This window comes from Argiope bruennichi, chromosome X1 (genome assembly GCF_947563725.1).
Source record: "Argiope bruennichi chromosome X1, qqArgBrue1.1, whole genome shotgun sequence".
Lineage (NCBI taxonomy): Eukaryota > Metazoa > Arthropoda > Arachnida > Araneae > Araneidae > Argiope > Argiope bruennichi.
The window spans coordinates 94,522,360-94,541,776 of record NC_079162.1 but is presented as its reverse complement, the minus strand read 5'-3'; the positions used below and the strand labels follow the sequence as shown (position 1 = coordinate 94,541,776).

The 19,417-nt window shown below is 27.9% G+C and overlaps 1 protein-coding gene across 4 annotated transcripts in view; it reads left to right on the top strand.

Moving 5' to 3' along the window:
• Positions 1 to 19,417, top strand: part of LOC129958488 (collagen alpha-1(XXII) chain-like) — a 197,195-nt gene that overhangs the window by 61,823 nt on the left and 115,955 nt on the right. The gene's annotated exons all lie outside the window — the stretch shown is intronic.

Below are 19,417 nucleotides of genomic sequence, written 5' to 3'. Positions count from 1 at the left end.
CGTTCAATTTAATTTTTTTCCCTATTGGGTGGATTGTATATTAATGAGTAAGCGAAAAAAAGACGCCTTTTTATGTGCTGCCCAGTGTGTTATTTTTTCACTTCTTAAGCGTGAGATCAAAAATCAAAAAAGAAATGCAAAGTTTCCGCATTGTGTCTCGAAAAGCTAAAGAATTGATGACTTTTCTTTTGCACGCCTTATTCTTTGGAAATAAATCAAAGTGATTTATAGACCCGGGCAGTAAAGAAGAATTGGTAGCTTTAGGAAAGTGTGAAGGTCAAAATCCACATGACAACTGCCGAGGGTTAAATATTATATCAAATCATTAAAATGACTAATTAAATTTCTATTAAATAATCCATCTTACTATACATAATTTATTGATCTCATTAAACAAATCATCTAATAATTAAATTCATGAATATTTCTAATCATAATGATGATATTCATGAAATATCACAAACGTTATACACGCATTTACTATCTTTATTTCAATGGGATTTTTTTCCACGTCTGTTTAGAATAAGGCTAAAGGTATATTTCTATCTCCTGTGAAAGTTAAATATTACTATAAACGACTATGTATTAATTAACGAATAACACAGAATAAAACGTAGTTTGTCTAGATATATGTTACAAACTAAAGATATTTTAATAGGAAGTATTTATGCATATTTTACAAGAGAATTTTTGCTATAGATCTCATTACTTGTGCTATCTATAATGGTTACATTAATAGAGGCAACCTAGTTTTACAAATTGATAATGATATATCGTTGCTATTACATCCAAATGTCGAATGGAAAAAGTCTCACATAGTAAAACATTTCTTGTGAAATCATCAAGTATATAACATTAATAAAGATAATAACACAGACAGAAGCACTTAGGAATAAAGTTTATAAATTAAACAATTACAGCAAATTATGTGTACTCATTTTAATTAGGAGAAAATGACTAATATATACATTTCCCCCAATTTATTTTTTAATTATTAAGGACATACAACAATTGCAACGAAATTTTATAAGATATTATTTGAAAAAACAAATATTGAATTCTTACTCGCCTGCCACCAGTGTTATCTCTTCTCAAAGTATTCTTTGGCATTTAGTATTATATGTTGCGTTATGATTAAGTCTGCTGAAAACTCATTTAATTGACTCAAATTCAATACTGAGAAGTAACAGATAACAGAAATTCAAACTCTATATACACATGCTTTAATACTTTCTTCATATGCAAACATATTTTTGAATTGATACGAAAATCTATATCTTTTCACAACGCATATAATAATGCTCGCTGATTTAGTAATATCTGATGTACCCGATAATAATCTTACGAGTTCAAAAGTTTGTAACGCTTATATTTCTCTTAGAGAGCCATAATAACTATCCTTACAGTAAATAAAATTGTTTTTCCCTCAAAGTTTGAATATTAAAATATGTGCTTAATTAGTTATAAACTTTATAATGAAGTTCTTTAATATTTTATAGCACAGGCTTTCATTTCTAGTATGTTTAACTTTTGAATAATTTGCACATATCGTTGAAATAAAACAAATAAACGCTGTTCTAACGGGATTATTTTTCAGGGCTTATTAATTTTTTCTAATAGTGTCGTATTATCTGTAAAATTAGATAAATTATAAAATACGAACCTCTCTAAAATTCTCTAGTTTGGTGGATAAGGAATTTCCTTTAAGTGATTGTTTATTTTTTTTAAGAATGACAAAATCTATTGTGAGATACATATGCCTAAAAAAAAAGAATGCCAATAGTTGGATTATTTAAATATAATAAAAGCCTCTTAAGAATTTTTCCCCTTTATTAGATGTTACAAAATAAAGCGGTTGAGTTGTGGATCAGAGTGCATTTTTAATGTCGTAATCGTCAAAATTTACAGTTTATTTAACATCCCGATTACATCGATGTAAAATATCTAGAACAACATCGGGAATGGTACATATCTCTTCATATTCAATATTTTTTTTTGTGGGAGAATTTCGGTTGTGGTAATTCCGTAAGCTTTGAGCGCTGCAGACAAAACTCAAAATTATCATAAAGTCAGATTTTCTTATTGACCAGCTCAAAATGTCATTTCTTATAAGTGAAGTTAATTAATGTTTGAACATGAAAATATTGCGGTATTTCCATTATAATATTAACTTTAAACCGCTAGAAACACCGCAGCCTTATAGAAGTTACAAAATTAACAGAATATTAGCTTTTGCGAAAAGTAAGCCTGAAAAATTAATTGGAATGCTTTAGCGTGGTGATCAACAGCAAGTCGGAACGCTAACCATTTAATTAAAAGAATAATAGTATGTGATTTTGAACTCAATAATATGCACAGGATTGTATTTTTGCAGTAGGTAATGTTTTCATTATAAACTAAAAAAGTAGAATAATTATGATTTTAACAAGTTTTTCTTGAGACTTCACTCAGTTTGTTTTTTTCACATGACATGAATTTAATAAATCTTTGGTATCCTAAATCAAAAAAAGGGAGAAAATTAGTATTTCAAGTAATAAAAATTCAAAAATTCTTCTCTTATTTTTCAAATTATTCTTTATCAAAATAATGTTTCAATGAGTAGTGTAATGGAGATTTATACTATGTGTGTAGAATAACTTACCAGGGACAATTCTGTGCTTTAAAAAACAGAGTTACTATTGAAATTGATACATTACATCTGACTTTATCCTGTCAGAATGATAAATATAAGATCGAGGACACGGTCTTAGCATTTTTTATTAAACTTTTGGTTCCTTATCTTGATTCCCCGTATGAACTTGCAAATGAATATTAATAGTGTGTTACTTCTTTATTACGGTGAACATGGGTTATTAATTAATTGGTTATTAATATTAACCGATAATTACAAATACTAATTGAACTTTTAAAGCGGTTATTAATAATAATAGCCGATTAATTACTTTGACCGTATGATAGAGATATAAACCAGTTTGTATTAGAAATGTCTAATAAAGTACTTACTTTATTCTGTTATATTTCAATTATTGATTCATTTAGAAGACAACGATCTTCAATACCAAATAAATTTTTGCAATGGCATTTCCTTTCTTTCTTTCTTTTTGCTGAAAGTTGTTTTCAAAAGAATCACGTTTTTGTCGAAGCCGTCTTTTACCAATAAAATTCTAAACGCTTTTTACATGCCATTTGGATTTTTCTTCTACTATTTACATCAGATATTACTGAATTTTTTAAAATTTAATGTGCTAATTTATCTAATTTTAATAAAATTAAACTAAATCTGAAATAAATCCATGACTTACATAGCTGTGGGTTTTTAAACTGTTAAATTTTTATATCTTATGACATCTTTTATGTGCTTTATGTGATCATCCTGGGAATAATTCGGTAAATATTTAAAATCCCCGTCATGTCGTTTGCCTCTTAGTGTATTAGTAGCAATAATTATTGTTCTTAAAATCAAGTTATTTTCAGAATAATGTTATCTGTCTCTGTCAATGAAGACAATATAACGATTTTATAGTTCAAAAACTGCTATATCGATTGTTTTTTTTTCTGCGAAATGCCTGCCTTTTTATTCGGTTAAAATCTGAGAAGAAAATTGAAAATTATATTTCACGAATGAAGTGCTATTTTATAATTCATTCTTTCATTTCTTATATTTGTTTCATTTTATACTTCAAGATATATAATTGTCACTCTTTAAGCTCAGAGAAGAGAATGCCTCAATTAACTCTGAACCACATTCGAGTACGCTTTTTTTTTTCTATTTCAACCACTAAGATTTGTTGTGTTGGTTAGATATGCATTTTAAGTGAAAATCTGGACAGTTCAGGAGTCTCAAAATGCATATTGAAGACAAAATTTCAAGCACAAAAGTAAATGAAGGTCTGATCGTTTATTCTGTTTTTCCAGCCTTTTCCTTATTAATCTGAAGTTTTCATTACATTTGAAATCACATCCAAACTTGGGTTTACGAAGTGACAAAGTGATATACCTTGCAAGTTTTAAGTAGTGATATTTACAAATTCCGGTTTTGATTCTTCAAGTTCCCCAACTACAGTACAACGAATACCATCACTTTTCTTCTATGAAATAGTTGAAAATCTTTGATTCTGAAAATTCTAAATTACTCAGAGAAACAATATAACTTTGTTCATTCAAAAGTTTTCAGAAGAAAAAGAATTACCTCACAAGCTGATATAAAGGAATGCAGTAAAGTATCCAATCTGGTGCTCTAAGTGCTTTTATTTGATGTTTAAAATAATTTTATTAATAAAATTCTTGGTTCAAATTGAATTTAATAAGTTCTTCGACGTATCTATTCATTGACCTATTCAATGTTATAGCCTTTGTATTAAAACTAGATAAGGATTTTTAAAGCGTTAACAACAAAGTTATCTCTCAGGATTCGAATCTTCTAGCCGTTTGCTGCTATCCGAATTTTGACTATTCTTTTTGAATGATTTCATTCTAGGACTTTTTTTATTCTTGTTAAAGAAGTCAGATTCTCATTCTTTACATTAAATTTAGATATATATTCTAAATGATATAGTTAATGTAATTGTAACGAAAAGACTTGCAAGTCCCTCGCCAACGTTTTCTTTTGAAAAAAGAAAATTCGAAAGACTTCCATATCATTTTTCATGGTTCTTTGGATTTGCCTCTTAAATGCAAGCAGACAATTTCAAAAAAGACAGGCAAACAAAGCTATTTTAACTTCTAGATCAATAACTTCAGAACTACTTTATTTTAGTTTTTCTTTTCTTAGAATCAGTGGCGACGATTCATAAAGTTTATTTTTAAACGCATTATTTTAGAATAAAAATACATAATTTTGAACTCATTATTTCATTCTACTAATTATTGAGTTCAATTGTTAAATATAAACATTATTATTCTTTATTTAAAAATAGCAAACAACTAATTTCATAAATCTATTATTTCGGGTAGAAAGCCTGCCAAAAATTTAAATAATATTTTTGCATTTCATATCTAAAATGATAACTTTTAGAATTTTCCAGCACTGTTAAAACAAAGGATTTTGAATGAATACATCCTTTCAGCAGTTGAATGGTTGGACAACTATATAAAGATAAATATGTTAAAATTTTATTCCATGATAAAATTATTTCATTCAAATTCCTAGGATAATACATTTTTTGAATTGTAAAGTTACTTGATTTTAGGGTTAACTATCTTTGAAGTTTAGAAAAATATATTATAAAATGAAATTTACTCGTTAGTTTATGATATATTGAAAAATCATTGATCTCATTGATCATATCATCATTGAAAAATTACGTTTTGCATAAAGAAAATTAAAAATGCGATTAAATGGTAAACATATAGATATTTGCTTGGAGTATATATAGATTGAATGCGAGAATTATACGAATTATCTATTACTGAAGGTTTCTGCACTTCAAAACATAATAAAATGCTTATATCATGTTATTTATTTCTACATTTTGAAAGTTTTAAATGTAAGTTACAATATTTATAACTTTTTAATCTCAACAAGGATATAAAATAAAATTGAAAAAGTTAATTACGAATTTTATCTTCTTTTTTAAAAAGCCAATCTTATTATGATTGAACATGAAAATCCAAGTTAGATTATTTTGGCTGTGTATGAAGTTTTCTGTAACTGTAATAAATGTGAGTAATGTATCTGTCTTTCTTTCACAAATATTATCAGTGCTACTGTTAATATTTTTCTTTTTCTGGACATTATATCGAATGGGATTTAATAAAATGATTTGTTATTGGGCTAATTGCTTGATATTGCCATTGTTTTGGCAATGGTATATCAAGAACAACTGCCAAAGAACAATAAAGTAATTTTCCCGCCAAATCCCTTTGAAACCAAACGAGCCCTTTGTTAACAATCAGGCCTGCTTGTTCAAATGATACAGGACTCTTGCAGTTTCATCCATCAGGCTGTTGGTGAAAAGCGTGATCAGCAGCATTGTCCCTTCCTCGTACGAAATTGCAATTAATATCGCCCGCAGACCTGTCTAAGAGCGCTATCATTTCCAATTCTTCTGACAGCGTAACATTTATCTCGTACATTAAGTAAACGAAAATGATAGATATTTAATAGCGAAGACTTGAATGATGATTTGTTTCCTCTGCACGGAGCTTTCTTACACAGGGAAAAGAGAATCATTTGTTACAATGAGACCACTCGTCTGGTTCCTCCCACTGCAACGCTCGAAAGGGCCCCACGAATATTAAACACGCTTGTCTCCATTGAGAGGGTTGGTTTGTAGACACTTTCCATTGAATTCAAGGTTTTCTTTCCATAAAACAGACGCCTCTCAAATTTAGAAAACTATAAAGACCCTGATTCTGAATTGAAAAGGATATATTAATAATACTCTTCTGCTGATGTGGGATTCAACATTTTACCTCCTTTCCATTACATCTCATACGAACTGCTTTTAGAACTGGCAGCATTTATACGAAATGCAATTTTCGATCTTATTTATTACTATTCACTGTTTTAAAATGGTTATTAAATGCTCCAAAGTGCACAGGATGATGGAAAAAATATTCAAAAACAAATTTATAAATAGTTATAGTTTTCGGTGGTCAGTTTTTTTTTAAAAATAAAATCCTTAAGATGAAAAAAAAATTAGGGGAGGGAGCAAGACAAGAAATTTAATGCATTTTTACGTGAAACGCGTCTAGAGTGACTCCATGCGCATTTTCAGAAAGAAAAAGGACAGGGCATCGCAAAGAGAGGGAAGCAATATAAAGTTAGAACGACAGCTATTAACCGTGACGTTTCGGAATTAACTCCATTACTTCCTGGATTACAAATATTTTTTTACTTTGTAGCAATATTGTCATCTAAATTTTAAACTATTTAATGCTGGCAGAGAAGTACTGCAAATTGAGGTTTAGCAAAAAAAAAAATTATGATTCATCATAATGGACTTATATAAGTTTGATGTTTCTTGCTTTCTAGTTAACAACATTTGTTTAAAAATAAAAATGGCAGTTGATAACTTTATTAAGTTTTAAAATAAAAATGGCACAATGCTTAGTTTTAAAAGCACAAATGCTTGATCACAATGCTTAGTTTTAAAATAAAAATGGCAGTTGATTATATTGCTTGATTTTAAAATTCAAAATGTACATTTTTTTGAAAGAAAATGGGGTTATGGAAGAAGAAATTTAGAAGTTAATTTCGTTTAAAACTCAGCTTAGTAAATTTACTAAATGGTAAAAACTAATGGAACTTTCAAAGAGAAAAACGGTTTTATATGAGTATGTGTCTGTGTCTATAAAAAACATTTAGGAAATTTCACATAACGCAAAAGCAGAAAAACTTTTTTACAAACAGTGCAATTATTTCGACGACGTTTGTAATCGCAATAAGCTCTAGAAATCAAAGAAATGATTTTCATTTCAAAATAAATATTTCTTAACATGGGTACCCATTATAGTTAAGATTTATTTCTTGTAATCTGGAAAACATTGAAATAACTCATTTCGATGCAATAGGCGGAATGACTTGAGACAGTAATATGAAAAAAGTGCAGCAAGTACTCTAAATCAATTAAGAAAGTTTTTGTGGGTGAAACCAGAACGTTTCCTCATTCGTCTAGATTAATGAGAAAAATAAATTATCATGTAAAATGGTTAGCTGTAGTTATTCAAATTCAAAGAGCAACCACTGCATTCCAGCCTGCTAATTGCTAACAAATCGGCTGCCGGACTTCAAAATATGATTGTCGCAATTGTGGAACAAATATATTTAAATCAATCCTTACATCATATATTTAAATTAATATGCGGAAGTTGTTCAATTATTTCTTCTTCTGTAGCTTTAGAGATGAGACCGAAATTGCTTTTAAAAGTCTTTCTCCTCTTTCTCTCTCAGGCATGTTTTGATTAATTCGAGTTTATTAAATTCAGATAAACTTGGACCTACAACGAGGCGTTGTTCTGACGGATAGGTCGTTAAGTCGAATTATTCATAACTCAAATTCATATTTTTCAACACAATTTTTGTTCAAACGGGATGCGAAAATTGCACATAAAACATAAAAATTCAATCTGTATATATGAAATTATAGCGCATAATATGAAAATACATAATATGAACATTATACATGCAGTAAACCAAATTAATGCCTAAAATTACGTTTAATTCGGAAATCTAAAATTAATTTTTTGTGATCATAAGTGTAGATGTCTGTTAAGTTAAAGAGGAAGCGCATTTGGAATCCCAAATTCGTGTTATTATTTTAATATAAAAAATACCTTTAATAAACTTTATTAATTTGAAAGCTGTTTAAGAAAATAAACCTATTATTATGTTGAAAAGAGCATGAATGTCAGATGAAAATATTTCTTGGAAAAATGTCTGCGAAAAGTACATTCTTACAGATTTTCGAGCTTATTGTGGCCTTGTAAAACTTAGCACCATGACATGCTCTGAAATAAATCTAAACACTCAAGAAGCCAGAACCAGAATGAAAGATAAACTTTAGATAAATTCAATCCATCTGCCGGAAATTGTATAAGTGATGTCAAAACTCTGTCTAAAGCTGTCTGGTTAAATTGAATCTTTTTTCTCCAAGAAATGCGACTCTGTATCTACGAGCTTTTGTAGTTTCTCTTTGTTATTCTTAACTTTATCTCTTCAAAAAATTATATCAGTTGTAATCCAAAAAAAAAAAATGATATAATTTCCAATGTGTACAAATGTAAGTAGTTTCATATGAAGAAAAGTTCAAATCGGAATTTTTTTTGAACTTAATTAATTTTTAGAGGATTTGAATGAGAGGTTTCCGTCTATTTCCTTTGATGTTTTAGACTTTAATGATTAGCTGTAATGTAATATTTAAAAAAATTGGAAACATAAGATCTTTTTTTAGCCATACACATTTATTAATTTGACTTGTTTTATGTTTTTAAAGTTGGATTTTGTAAACGCTTTTTCACTCACATTTTGATGAGTTATACTTTGAAATTTTCTACATCAGTGCATTTTTAATAACAATATCCTATTTTAATATTTTCAGAACTTGATTAATTAAATTAATTTCATTCATTTAATTATATTTTGATTTCATGCCGGTGGCACCATTAATGGTCATGAAATTTAGAAATAAGCAACAAAGAGACTAACGTAATTAAATAATTAAAAAAACAGAAAAAACAGCTAAACATTAGATTTTTTTATAGAAAGCAGGAAAAAAATTATGATGCATAAATATTTTGCTCTTACTTTTTCAATTTTTCCATCAAATTGACTCATATGTATAATCTATACTAGAATGCCATTATTCCATGAACAGCAAAAGATAGGAAAAAGAATTCTTCCTAACTTAAATACTGTTACTATACTTTTTACAAATTATACTATAAATTTTAGAATAAAATAATAAAATATTTTATACATGAACTTACTATAAATTTTAAATATGGCTTATTTTGTCTTCTTTTTTAATTATGAGCTATTTACTATCAAGTAAAAAAAAATCAGGAAATAGTAACTGAAATTCAAAACATTTCTCAATCTCTTGTTGAAAATCGATTATGTGTTGGCTAATGAAGGGCGTCTAGTCTTTTTAAACAGACATAAAAATTCTGAAGGCGAATCATATTTAATTATCATATTTAAATCTAATTCATAGCCTTTTAATAAGTACTTTTTAATTATATGTGAAATTTAGGACAATCGGACATTTAATTTATTTCGCGGCAAATTGCATTTTATCAATCCAGGGCACACTATACAAACTTCCCCTGGAGAGTCGTCTAGTCATTTTAGGCTTGAATTGATTTAGTTGTATTTTTCAAGGCTATTTCTTACCAATGAGATGCACAAATCAGTATTCTCCCCCACTATAAGTATCTGAACAAATCTTTTTACTGTAAGTACATGATCAAAGTATATAAATCTTCAGATTTGAAAGATTTTTTTAAAAGCATACACGAGACTAATTTTCATAATAACCCATTTATATTGTTGTGGCATCTTCAAAATTACAAATGATAAGCAATTTCTTTTCTTATTTTAAACAATTTTACCCATTGTAAATCTCCCTAAGGTATCTTTTATGCCATGCGGATTATAATAGCAGGAGATGCAGAAAGAAAACTATTTGGGGGGTCGTCTCAATTTTGCGCTTACATAAAATAGAGGTCGTACGTAAAATGCGAAATAGTACGCTCTTATTCTAGTTTCAATGCAGTTACTTTGCTCGCGAAATTATTTTCACAGCACTGAATAACAATTCAGTGCTCTGAGTAACAATGCTGTTATTCACATAACTGAATAACAATACTGCTATTCACATAGTATACTGAATAACAATATCAGTTTAGGTAGAAGTCCATCAAAGATACCTGATATTTTAAAAGAGAATAGTTCAGTAAGAATTGCTAAATCGATCATCGTATTGCGTATTTTTCATGCAATTGAATAAACTTATATATTAGTGGACATATATATCATCTTGACAATATTTATTACAGTTATAAAGAAACTGCGTTGTTACATTTGCAATAAAATTTAAATTTAACTTCACATTTTAATTTTAGTCATATTAATATTCGTTTTAAGATTACGTTGCCGAAGGGTTCTATTTATTTACGCATATACCAACTCTAATCTGATTTTATTTCTTTGAATTGAATTTTTTAGAATGCTATTTTAGAAAAACAGTTTCATAAAATAGCGGAATGAGTAAATATTAGAACCTTTTTATATGTACTGCACTTAAAGAGTTTTTTTTACATAAATTAACTTTATCAATACTCATTTATATTATCCTATAGTTTTATTTGTCTTGAAAGAAATATTTTAAATATTTCTGAGCATTATTAAATAATTTAAGTTGGCTCATTTCACTTCAGTCAAAAATAATGTGGAATTATTTTTATAAGAGAATTATCATTGTTATTATTATTTTTTGGTTATCAAAGATATTTCGTAAATTCACTAGTTTTGCTCTACTTAATCCTCCTCTTAACATATTAACATCTGATATTTTTTTAATCTGATAACTATCTTTTCTGGCGCCATTATGAATGTAAATCAACGCTGTTTGTTTTAATCTGTTAATTTCAAATGAGATATAAACCATTTGTCTTCAAAATACAGCATTTTTCTTTCATCGGCCGCTTTTTTAATTAAAAAAAATGTGACATATTATTACCAAATTACAGTGATTGCTTGGTTACAGCAGTTTTTCCTGCAGTGTTTCTGCAGAAGAACTCTTTGGGGAACAAATATAACCATTCCTGTAAATCGGAAAAAATTTTCATACCCTGTAAGAAAAAATATTTCATTTTTAAAATATTTTTGATTCCTGTATCCATTTTCGAATAATTTTTTTTTCTTGAAGCTTGCCAATCCCATTTTAAGTAAGAAGAGAATTAAAAATATATTACAAATTAGAAGTGTCATGAAAATCGTTTCTCAAATTTAAATACACCTCTTTTCACTTTAAGCTTTGTATAACAATAAAAATTAAAAATACAAAAGTATGATTGGGAATATGACGTTTCAGGTAGCATTTAAGAATTTTATTAGAACTGTTGCTATAATTTTGATAAAATTCACTACAGTGTCGTCAGATTAATTGCGGCTGAAGATTGTTCATAAAAAAAGGGTTAAGAGCTTTAACTAAACTCTGTTCATTAGCATTGTTCATTCAAGTCTATTGAGTTGAGGGTTTACAATATTTCGTTTTCGACTCTTCTTTTTTCATTATGGATACACAGCAAATTTTAAAAAGCACCCAAACACATCGAAAATACCACAATCATTAAGAATATACAGGGTATCCACACTAATCAATGGTCAATTTTTAAAATCAATTTTTCAATTTTATTCAATTCAAGGGCCAATTTTTAAACAAATATTTTTAAACTTCGAAAACTGCCTTATATGAAGTAAAGAACATTTTTTGAGTCAATGAATGTAATGCAGAAGCAAATTGCGAAATATAAATTTTTATACATCTCCCCCCCCTACCAATCCTATTAGTCATATTTAATAAAAATATCTTGACACACTGAAATACACAATAAAATAAAAGCTCATTGTTTTATGACCAAACCCGACCGAGTAATAGCTGTTTTAAGTAAATGGGGGTTATATACAAATATATTACAGAGGACAATTATCAGTTTTTGGGAATATAAAAATTTGAACGAAATTAAAAACGTCGTTACGATTCTTTGATTGCTTTAATCATTCGACTGAAAAACATCAAACCGTTATTTAACTTTCTCTTCCCACCACTCCAAAAATAACACAGGTTGTGCTGCAAACAACATGGTGACAAGAACTAAATAATTTCATTATAAAATGAAATATTATTTAAAGTATAATTGTAAGAAAATATTTTATAAATTAGACATACAAACATATTTTAAAGGATCAATTAGTTGTAAAACCTCCCACCCATATATTTTTAGATGTCACAGAATTTAAAAAGTTAAATAAAAGAGCTAAAATTGAAATAAATTTTTACTAGTTAAACAATTAAATATTAAGTCATTTCCTTGCAGAAGTAATTCCTCCTCATGTCATATAATCGAAAAAATAAATTTTTACCTAATAACACGTAAATGCATTATTTCGATCTACATTAAAGGGCCACGTTAAACTGATGAAACTGTCAATTTTTAAAAATATTTTTTAAGTTTATTTCATTGCAATTAGTATTATATTCATTTCATAAAAAATTCAAAGTACTTTTAATATTTGATAAGTTATTTAAATTTTTATTTTTGATATCATATAAAATACATACACAAATAAGATTTCCATAAGGGATTTCCTCCATATTAGATTTTTTTAGCACCATCATATATTAAAAAATGCTATGGCTTTCATTCAGTTTAAGATAATTCTTTCAATTTATTTTCATTTGTTTATCTTTATGAATGTGATGATACTGTACTTGCAATATGTATTCAGCTTTCATTATATAGAAGATATAAAGTGAAGCAGCGTTGAATTTTCTATATACTATACATAATAATAAAAAGGCCATCTACTTATCTATATGCATATTAATTCTGATGATAGATATAACTGCAAACGATCCACACTTTTGTGCAATATATTTTAGTGAATCTGCTAATATAATTTGAAGGGAAAAAACACATATTTGAAAAATGTGATTGTTTTTAAAATTTTAAATTTTAAATTAAGAGGTAGATTTTTTCTTTTTTAGGAGATTTATAAGAATATTTAATTACAGTACTATCAAAATATTTTCAGTAATACATAAAACAGAAAAATATGTTGGAAATTAATATCGTTAAAACATATCCCCAAATTAATATTCCAAAACTATCCCTCAAACATAACTCGGTTAATTTTAATTATAAAATAGCAGAAATTTTTTTGTTAACAATATTAGTGTTCCAGTTTTAATTTATTGTATATGACTAATAAGAATGTGGAACTGTATAATAATTTAGACCTCGTAATGTTTCCAGGATTAAATTTATTAGCTCCAGCAGCAAAAACAAATTCCTTGCTTCAGTTAAGGTATTTTTCCAACTGGAAAGTCTACCTCTAATGGTTTAGAAATTAGCTTCTGGACTTCAATTAAAGTGAACACACTGCGATTTCAGTAATATCACTAGCTTTTAAAAGATCTTATATTCTGAATTTATGTCTGAGATGCTGGCTGCGAACATAAGAAGTGAAAGAAGCAATGAAGTTGTTAACTAAATCTGATGGAAAAATTGATTAAAAAATGCCGGAAGACAATAAGAAGTTTAAATATACTTTACTGTAATTTTTACTATTTTAATCTGGATGAATATTCTCTGAAAAGATCTGGGAGGAGAACTCTCGAGATAGTAATCTTTATAAAAAATTACATATAGGAATATGAGTTATGTATTGTTGTTAAGAAAAGGGCAATCTAAAACATTGAACTGAAGTTTGGAGATGAAACAATCACTGGAGATGAAACACTCACTGGAGATGAAACAATCCGGGTTAATCAGGGACATTTGACAACTTTGGGAGAAAATATTTCTCTTTCTTTCTCTAGTCAAATTAGGATTACAAGTTTCAACTTATAATAAGAAACAAGAATAATAATTTAATTCTTGACTAAATTAGTTTCTAATTATTATGATTCAGAAATTTCATTTTCTTAGAAGTATTTTGAATATCATTTTTTTTATCTAAGAGTGTCGATTCGTGCTATTTAATACACTGCTGACTTCACAATTTTTATTCTTGTTGCATTGGTATGTTTTGCGTTTCAACTGCCATCAAGGACTGGCTTAACCGCAAGTACCGTAGGCGGTGGCGATAATTCTTCTAATGTGATTTATAATTATCTTCAAACATATTTTCATATGATCGGCACAGAATGTGTTAATGAGCTTTTTCACATTAGTTAATCTTGTATGGACAGCTAATAAATTATACTCTGTACAAAAGATTAATAATCCTTATCGTCAGAAATTTGGATTTAGTATCTAGTCAGAAGAAAAATAATTTTCTAAAACAATGAAGAAATAAATTTTCTTAAAAATAAACAACAAGCACTTTATCTTACTAAAATATAATCTCTGTTGTAAATAATTTCTAATGCACAAACGTATCTTGATTTGCACCTTGAAATGTAGCCAGAATAAATTCTGCATTAAATTTTTCCAATATTTTCGTTTAGTGATAATGAAGTTTTTTTGTCTTATGTATATTCAACTCGAAATTCTGCGCTGTTTCTATTTGAATGGGGTCAGTGATTTCTCGTCAAATTCAGATTTTTAACTATAATATTATCGAAGTTCGCTGGACATCCAAGAGTTTCCAGTTAGAACTAATAATTTCCTTCTTTGTTTTTATTTTAAAAATGTTAAGAAACTTTTATAGATGAAGTAAATACGTAAATGTGCAACTCTACAATTAGAATATGCCAGTGAATCTCACAATAAAAGTTTCGAATTCTTGCGGTGGCTTTTGATTAATAGCTGATTTAGCATATACCATCTTTTGACGTGTCGAGTGTTGCATCAAGCTTGTTGTTGTGGCATGAGTTTTATTTCTAAGTTGTTTTTGCTATTCACTTTAAAGTACTTTGTCTTTCTTTTATCGGTATGTATCTTGAATGAATGTTTGTACCCATATTATCATCCGTTACTCAGAAAAGTTTAAGAGCTATGCATATATTTATCAATTATGTGCTACAAAACGTTTTGAAAAACATTTTTAAAATACTTATGATATAATTTTTATTTAATAGTTTCCTCAATTCACCATTAACAAGTATAATAGACATATTTTTTCCGTGGCTATCTTGAAGTGTTCATTAACAATTGCAATCATCAAGGAATTCATGAATTTTGAATTATGTTATTCAAAATTTCACCCGTTCCGAAGGTAAACAAGTAGCCTTCTCGAATTCTTCAACATTAAGAAAGAAAAATATTAAGTGTTGGTTTCATTTCGTTAATAAAATATTCCATGCGAAGTAAACTAAATTGTTTCTATTTGAAAGTGAGTCAATTAATTCATGACTTATATGTTTAACCTTTGCATTCTATGTTCGGAAAGTTTTCGTTCTTATTCATATGTTAATTTTAAGGTGCATAAATTTTCGATAAGAACAACAAAAAAACCAACCCGCCGGATTATGTAAAAGGACTTCGCTTCAGGGTTTCTCACCGTCGGAATCTGACTGTTATAGGGCCTCGACTTCGAGTCTCGATTATTATTTTTTTCTCTAAAGACTATCGTGCACGTGCGGCTTGTATAAATTAAATTAATCTTAGTAAAATGGCTGTACAATTGATTAGACGGAGATTTAGAGATTAAAATAATATTTCAAATATAATCACGTGAACTGACTAAGCTGCGATGTTCATCTTTAATAACCTTTTGTTATACTTCCAACGGAGATATTAAGCCGCTAACTCAAATAAGATTGTTTAGAAATTTGAAATTATATCTTTCGCTTCCTTCTCGGCATATTATCCTTATTAATAATAAAATTATGTTTTGTTAAACAGAAAAACTAAATATTTTTTATGATGAATAAGCAAATATTCTATCTCAAAATACTAATCTGACTGACGATTATTAATGAAATTATATGTTCATTTTTAAAAGTTCTTTCTCAAACTTCAAAGAGTGATTCATATAAAGTGCCATGAAGCAAGGTTATTATAAAGACAGTGATTTTTAAATGACTTCGTTAAATTTCCTTATTAAAGTGTTTTATTTTCATTATGACGTGTAGGCACATTTTAAATTTTATTTATTCTTTTGATGCCTGTCAGATTTAAGGTATTTAAATGCGTAGTTCGGGCATATTAAAGCTTTCTGAATTAATTCATTTGCACTCATATTTTACTCGTAAGCAACATTTTAAAATAATATCTATATTCATAAATATTTATCATTAGATGCCTTAAGACTATATATACACTATCATAAATCCTTCTTCCTAAAGTTCAGATATGATTATTAATTAAACCTAATCAAACTGACGAAGGTTTTACTTTTTTGTCATTAGTAAGGTGAATAACAGTAAAAAATAACATTGAACATTGTATTGCAAATTAGATGTTTTCTCCTTTGATGAGTTAAATGTGCGAAGAATGAGATAAATGAAAATGTTTCTCTATATGTGACTTCTGAAGGTGTGTTTGCTTCCTTATCATATTTCCATTTGAACTATGAATTTTAGAAAGCCATACTATTTTTTCACGTTCCATCGACTTCCCAGTCTTTCCATTTTTCTACAAAATGGAAAAAAAATTAATTAATTTCAGGAAATGCAGATTCAATTTATTGTCTACTAAGTAATACATAGTTCAGAACGTCAGAAATCAGATATCTAAACGCATTAAACGAATTTTAATATATATATATATATATATATATATATATATAGTAAGGAAGAAGCAGCTCTGCTGGGAACCATATATGTTTACTTCAAACTGCTCTGAAATTATCGACAGAAATGTAGACCTATTCGTCAAATCATTTTAAATTAAAAAAAATTAAATAAGGTAATTAGATTTAAATTATTTTTCTATTAAATGCAAAAGATTATGCATATGGGATCAATCTTTTTATTTTATCTTCATTCTCAAAGATTTTCTAACATGTTTAGGCTGATACAAACAAAAGTACCAAAACCAGCCCATATGGCGTATGCCTTTTTAGCCATTTTATATATCATTTTTATATTACGAGTTTTTGCTTCTCTAACAGCTTTAGAATACTTTTGACCTTTTTTCTTCTTTTAGTCACCTTTGATTTCTCTAATTTCTTAAGGAGGAGTAAAAATCATGACCTAATATATACGAACAATAATTTTGTTTAAATTAACTGCATTCATCACACTGCCTATCTTAATAAGCGAGTAGATAATGACTCATTACTCTAAATAACTTTTGGTAACGAAACTCGATACAACAAAACAGCACTTCATTAATTGTTTTCTCACGTTCGATGTTCCCGATTCATGTCTATTCAATGTCGGAAGACTAGTAAAAAAAATCATGAAAATTCTGTCTTCTACCATTAATATTCGTTTCATCAAACATCCACTCGAATCACGATGGATTAAAGATTTCATTCCTGAGGGCTGACTCACGACTGGATCTCTCAATTATCTCGATCAAAGGTCAAATGGGACATCATTCTGAAGGCAATTTAGTTTTGGAACACAATTAAAGAGGTTGATAAAGTTATTAAAAATTAGCCATAGTCCCTACTGCTGCGGAGAAAACGCCCATGGAATTACAAACTTTTATATGTAAGCTGAAGAATTTCTAGCTTCTAAACCAGGCTATTATTAACTACAAATCTGTGACTAATGAATTTAGATGGAATCAGTTTCCAGTTCAAATGAATATCGCATGAAAAAATCTATGAATTTATTTTATCTTGTGTCACTGCATTCATTTGGAAAGAACTGAAGATATCCAGAATGTATTAAAGCTGAAAATAAGCTGCTTGGTTTTCTTTATATGGGTTTAAACATGTCTGATATTTTCTTTCTTTGAATTCTTTCCACAAGAGTCGAATTCGATCTTTGGCAACATCGAATTCTAAACAACTTGGCATAGAATTCTATACAATTTGAAATAAATACTGTACAACATGTTGTTATTAACGTTGTGCAACAATTCGTTTTGCTTATGAATATTTCACCATATTCACCCTATATTTGTGCGTAAACAGTGATTAAGTAAACTCGCCGTTATAGGTAGAAAAATTAAACATTCGCTTGAGTTGGAGTGCGATGAAGGACGGCTGAAGAATCTTAGGTTTCAGGCAGCTGCTGATAAATGAATAAAATTTAGGATGAATAAAATTTATGAATAAAATTTAGGATGAATAAAATTTATGAATAAAATTTAGGATCTGTGTACCTTTACTAATGTCCTACGATTAAACATGAATTTATGATTTAGAAATATTAATCAATTCATTTCGTTTAGAGTTTAGGCAAAACTGTGAATTTCACTTATATATATAGCATAAAAATAATATCATTTTTCTATTTTTTACGAACATGATAAAAATTTGCTTAAAAAATGCAAAAAATCAATTTGCTTTTTTGCTTCATATTTCTTTGAATTATAAACTGAACAACGGAGTATAGAAGTGCAAAATTTGTTCGTAAAAAACAGATATCTGCAATTCATAAGTTGTATCTATTAGTTCAGTGTAGTAGAAAAGTAATTTTTCGCTACAACCTTTATATTGTTTCACTTTATTACTCATTTACTACAATTTACCATTAGAACTACTCGGTTACGTTATGAAAGTAAAATGAGCCGTTTGATCAAACAGAACGTTATTACTAATGCCCAAGATTTGTTTCTCACCTGTATGGAAAGGAAATGTTTGAATAGCTTTTAAATTGTGAAATTTCAACAGACATTTAAGTAGGTCAAATGACACATTTTATTTAAATTTAGAAATGAATATTTTCTTTCTTAAAATCAGACGAGAGAAAATTTTTAAATATTCTATTCATATATAATTTGGTTTAAAAAACATTGTTCGTTATTTTAAATGAAAGACATTAAACGTCAATGTAATTATGCTAGTATGTGGACCATTACAAATTATATTATATAAACAAATAACACAGGAAGTAAACATATAGAAACAACTGACAATAAAGATCAATTAAAAAAAAGACATAGTAAAATTTTAAAAAAATGTCACAGTAAATATTTACTGTAAATGATGAAATTAGAGTTTATAAATTTTGTAAAAACAATTTTTGTGCAGTTTAAGTATCTTAAGTATCTTAAATAATATCTTTGAGCATTTCTTTAAATATTTAACATTCTAATTAATATTAGTTATTTTTAATAAAAGTAATCCAATAGAATAATTTGATGTAAATGTACCCATAAATCATTATTTTTTGAAAATAATGAA